The sequence below is a fragment of the Cupressus sempervirens genome, chromosome 8, assembly GCF_028749045.1.
Source record: "Cupressus sempervirens isolate cs-2001-9-10 chromosome 8, ASM2874904v1, whole genome shotgun sequence".
Classification (NCBI taxonomy): Eukaryota; Viridiplantae; Streptophyta; class Pinopsida; order Cupressales; family Cupressaceae; genus Cupressus; species Cupressus sempervirens.
Window position 1 is genome coordinate 223,700,697 of NC_143125.1, and position 6,099 is coordinate 223,706,795.

General features: G+C 31.4%; 1 pseudogene; it reads right to left on the minus strand.

Annotated features, from left to right (window-relative positions):
* Positions 1 to 305: 305 nt before the first annotated feature.
* Positions 306 to 1,305, minus strand: LOC149542297 (uncharacterized; annotated as a pseudogene).
* Positions 1,306 to 6,099: the final 4,794 nt, after the last annotated feature.

Sequence of the window (6,099 nt, forward strand, 5' to 3'; positions counted from 1 at the left end):
GAATAAATAGCTATAGAAGCAAATAGATTAGAAGCACCATGCCTTGGTTGCCAATGTTAGCTGAAGATTCAATATCAAAACTAATACCACCACATTGCCTTGGTCTATGGTTCCAATGAAGGTAAATATGAAACCATCAACTTGTAGGAGAAATTGAATAGTTGAAATTAACTTACAGTCATAAAGTAGTCCATTCTTGGGCCTACAATAAGTGTGAACTTATGCATGCTTCATAGGCATGGACATTTACATATCTGAAGATACTTGTGCCAATTACCAGAAAGGCCAAGGAAGAAAATAAAATATCAAACTAGTACACACACAATATTAGTTTTCAAATGGATCTGTAAGAGCTTCAAGGCTTTTTAGCATCCTTCATGTTCTAGTTCTAGCTTAGGAGGCATGTAGTGTCCATGTAGGTCTTCAACAACATATTCCTAAAAATAAAAATAGAATACAATGCAAAAGTAAATAAATAAAAGATAAACAGAAACTAGAAATAACAAAAATGAATGTAGATAATTATTTGTCTTGTAGATCTCAAAGTCCAAAATGAGTTTTAAAAACCACCTTTGTGAGTTCCCTCTTTGTTAATATGTGATATTGTCTTTTCCATATCTTTTGAATTGCCATTGTTGCTGCTAGTAGCCCATAAGCAATGCCAAGGATTGCAAAAATAATTACAAAAATAACCAAGAGTGCACCACAAGCTTCCATGGATGCTAGAAAACAATCCAAAATACCCAATCCATAACAACAATTATGGAATCCTACCATACATGGATCATTGTTGTTGACTGATGAACGATGCATTATCAGACCTCTAATACCCAAAATTATGAAAAAAACAAAAACTCTTGCATTTCAAATTGAGTTGGATTATTCAAATTTGTGTGTAAGTAAAGATAAAATTTTCAAAAGAAAAATGTAATTCTGAGTTTATGATCTACAACAATCAATAATAGATAATGGATAACTAGATAACCTATTTGAGAAATTGAATCAAAATATAAGAAACAAACCAAAACAATAGTAGAATGGTATAGGATGCTTGGACAATAGTCGATCCCATCCATTGCTGAATGAATTTCTGAACTCCCCATTTGTGTCCATCAGGTATGCAATACTACCCGTAATAGCAACTTTCTACAATAAAAAATGGGATAATGATTTAGCTCCACTTCTACACATTAGGTAGTGAGAACTTTAAACAAAATGTGAGGACATGGTGACACCACCACTGGGGACAACTTGTATTGTTAATGTTTCAATTAATTTGCATGACTGATTGAAAGTAATAGCCATTTTCCCTCTATTTAATGAAAGACAAATATCTTATTTGAAAGCCAAAAAAACTACAACCAGAATCATTGTATAGTTAAAAAGGGTGGTAAATTAAAAGAAGCTACATTTGTAATAAGATCAAAAATAATGTCTGAAGGCCTGCCATTCCCTTTCTACTTTATAAAATGTGAACAATGAAATTTTATTACTCGCAAAGATTCTCCAACTCAGAATGAATAATTCTACATTTTTGTTCTATTCTCAATGAGTAAATGGGTTTAAAATAATCAAATATTACATTGAAAATTTGTCTATGTTGTTCATTTTAAAAATTTGAGTAAGCAATAACTGCTCATAGGGTGGCTGCAAACTTAGTGGGTTACCACAAGGAGAAATTATTTATTTCATAAAATTATTGTATTTACTCATTCAAGAATCAATATCTTCTAGTATCGTTCTTTAAGTTATACTATGATGAACATAGCAATGCCATAGGAAATGCATTGATTCTAAATGTTATCTCAAGGGATAATGAAAACAAGTTGATATGTCTTTGTTTGTTTCCACTAAAGAAGATTTTTTTTTTTTTTTGGTGTGTATTGATTACACATGAAAGTCTTATTTAATTGACTTGAATGTTTATGTAATGGTATATGTTAAGAAGAGTACCAGTGTTTTTGAATTACCCTGTGGATGCAGGTGGAGGTTTGGGTAAGCCAAGACATGGATAGAGGGAGTATAAAGTGTAGACTGTAGATTGCATGTTGACATCATCCACTCCAACTCCCAAGTGATGATAGCTACAAATTCTTCTACTCCACATCCTTGGGGTTTCTAATTGAGATAAGCTTAGTAAATCCTCTATGGCTGACATTGTGTTGTGTTGATAGTCATTCAAAGTCCATTGCATTGTGTTTAAATGTTGGATGTATCACCTTAGTAATAGTTTAGGCATGTGTTGGCTTGTTGGATATATTTAATTTTTTAAGCATAAGCCCAATTTAAGGAATTTTTAAGAGGTAGATCTATTTAAATTTTAAAATATTTGACTTCTTGGTTAAAGCCATTGACATCATTCAGATGGCAATGTTCTAAAATTAAAGAAAACACAAACTTGCAAACAAACAAAGATGGGAAAGGAAAACCCAACTGCAATTTAACACATAGTTGAATAAGAGTGAAGACTAGATAAGGTAACAAATTTAATTTTACAAAGGGTAAAGAGATTTTTTTAAAATTTAACCACTACCATGGATGAAGAAGTAGGAAGCGATGATATCCTAAATCTATTTTGATGGAAAATATTAGGATGAGTGATGACAGTTTGTACGGTTAGAAGAATGTAATGTTGCAAATTCAAAGTAATAATTCTATAAATCATTTGGAAATACCTAGAAGAAAAGATAAAATTAAAAGAAGAGGATGTATGATATGGATGATTAGAAAAGTCATCTTGAATCTCTCACATTGAATGTTAATGATTATCAGTGAACTGAAAGAAATAAAAGGAAAAATATTGAATTGGTTGCAACAAGAGCTCCACAAGATAGGATTGTGGAAGTTGTGGTGTGTAGATAAGAAATGACTCTAGGCCTAATGCTTATACTAATTCTATAGGAATAATGAAACAGAAAAATGAATGATGAAATTGTTGTAAGTAAAGACCCTGTGATCGCTATTAATAATGCCTATGCATGATGTGTGTAAGAACACTTAGTTACTAGTTCTTGTGACTGGGAGTGAACCAAAGATCATACACTTTGGTTTTAACACTTCCAAATAAACAACATTTGAAAAATTTATAAGATGGGTTTTATAAGTTTATGATTTGGATATAAATTTTTTTTGGAGTTTATCTAAAATAATTATAGATGACAAAACAAATAAAAGATAAAAGCATGTTAGTCATAATATCATTATTGGTAACAATGTTTCAAATGCAAAGAATTATTTTTTTGAGCTTCTAGTAATGATCAAGCAGCTTACTAAATGGCTTGATGAGTCTTGGAAACTTCTCCCATTATATCCTTTTTTTCACCAGTTTGAAGTTTTTGGTTACATGCACACAATCATGACTTTACATCACAAAGCATTCACATTCTAACAATTTTCATGTTCTTTCATTACATTTTGATCTAAACAAGAAATTCTAAACTTTCATTTATTCAAATGACTAATCTGAAAATGGGTCCTATTAAAGAATCTAATATAAATTCAAATAATGTATCTAGATTCTAAACAAATCAAAACATAAAATTTGTGATTTAAACTTATCTCATCACTTAAAAATAATAACAATACCCACCTTTTCATCTAGACAGTCTTGGGGGAGAGGTTGGAACATTGTATTTGGATCCAATTGATCACTCTTTCTCTCTCTTCCTCTCTCCCTATTCAATCTAATGAGTCAACTGGATATGCTCTACATTTTAATGTCTCAAGTATTGCCTTGTGATCTAACTCACAAACTTTCCAAAGAATCTAATTATGTGGTTTTCCACAATATTTTATCAAGTGGACATTTGATGCAACAAGAAGGTTTGAATAATGAAGAATGTTCCTCTTTGTTTGCCAATCCTCAAATAACCACAAGTTAGGGTTCTTCATAGAATATTGTCTAATCCATGTGCCAATTACAACCATCACACTGACATGGTACTCTAAACCTTCAGCATCTATAACCAAGTGATCCAATTTTTGTTTGGCTTGGACATAATGACACAAATAATAATATGTCCCTTCTTCATTGTCTTCAAGTGCAGTAATAGCAAAAATGTGGTCTGCAATGACAAATGTACAAAATGCGGTCATTAATTCAAAAAATGCTTAGGTAAAAGTTATAAAGTTACATATTGAAATTACAAAGATATATATATATATATATATATATATATATATATATATATATATATATATATATAACCAAGTTGCACTAGATCAAACAATCAGTCAAATTCAATAGATGAATCCATATATATATATATATATATATATATATATATATATATATATATATATATATAACCAAGTTGCACTAGATCAAACAATCGGTCAAATTCAATAGATGAATCCATCTCTACCATTTCCAGTGCTTGTGGGGGATGGTAGGTGTCAATTGGGTCCAAAACCCATATATCCCATTTTTCCACCCATTCAATCAACTCACACACTCATCTCAATTTTCCTCTGCACATGATAGACAATAGCATGCCATTTTTCATGTGTAGATACTCCATGAACCTACATCAGAGCTTCTAAAAGAGTGCAACTCACTAGATCCTATTAGTGTGCAAAAATGCTCATATGTGAAATGTTAGTATTATCTATCAACCAACAAAATCTATGAACTATAGACTTACCTTCCTTACCTGGATCCATTCTAGTGTTACACCACCAGATGATGGATTTTGCATCTATCAATATTGCTCCATCTTTGTACTTTAGTTCTTCATGAGCTAAGGCTATTTTGATGCATGCACTTGCACAATCATGCTCTCCCTTTCCATGACCAACCTCTGTGAAATTCCACATATATTGAATTCTACACAACCTGTGCATCCTGCTCAACCAATAGAACATCCATGCATTCTTAAATTGAGATGCACAATTGTCTAACCAAATAATGTGCTGATGATATGTTATGCCCCTATTAGCCAAATCTCCATAAAATAGTTGAAAACAACCCTATACAAACTCCCTTGAATGTGATCGATCATTGCTAATGTAAAAATGGTACTCCTTCAAAATATTCCTATAATACTCTATACTTGTAGATGAATGCATGAATGTTATGTGAACGAATATGAAAACTTATTGAGAAGTATAATACTTTGCTTGCACCTCATTTTGTGGTTGTAGTGTGTAGTTTTCTATGAAGTCTGCAACTAAAACAATGGTATCTAGTGAAAATGTATCCTTACACAACTTGAATTGCAAATCCAACCATTGAGCTCTATGTGTATGCCTTGCATACTCGTAAATAATCTTTTCATGAAAAACTTCATGAACTCATACACTAGAATCTTTTCAATGACTAAATCACATCTTTTACCCTATTTCCCATCTTTTAGAGCATATGTCATGTCTTAAATTTTTAATAATCTACTATTTCATTTCCAATTGCATGTGTACTATCCATATCTTCACAAGTTGATAAAATTTGCAAAGAACCAATCAATAAGCATGAATAATCCAAGCATGATGTCTTGTAAAAATTTTGGTCATCCCTTATTTCACATAAAATGTTGGATATGAATTCCCTTGAAGATCTTGGTGGCTCATTCATGTCACAATCCTGCAAAACAAACTTAGAATACAAAAACACACATATATGCCTAAAAATATCAAAATGATTACAAAATTCAATATGTATCCTACAACAACAAGTTGTGTGTGTGTGATTTATCTTGAAATAAAAAGGTTTACCCATCTCAAAAAATATTTGACTTGTTCAAATTTGAGGATACATACCAATAAATTTTGCAAAAAATTGTGTCTAAGTTAAGTCCAAAAAATGTTTTGCATGTGGGTCATGATTTTGGCTACCAATCCTCCTTCTTACAACATCTCTTTGATTTGGAAAAACACGTGTGTTATTTTTCTAAAAATCTTCGATCAATGATTTCAAAGCTTCACTAATTTTTTTATCCTTTCATGGTAGTCTACCGCTAAATGTCCATAACTCATTTTTTGTTGGATCTTCCAATCTCTCACGCCTTAACATGGCTCTCCTTAGAGTACCTCTACCAATTTTCACTATTTTGCTTGTCTTTCTCATGAGTTGAGATTTCTTCATTTTGATACTTACTATTATCT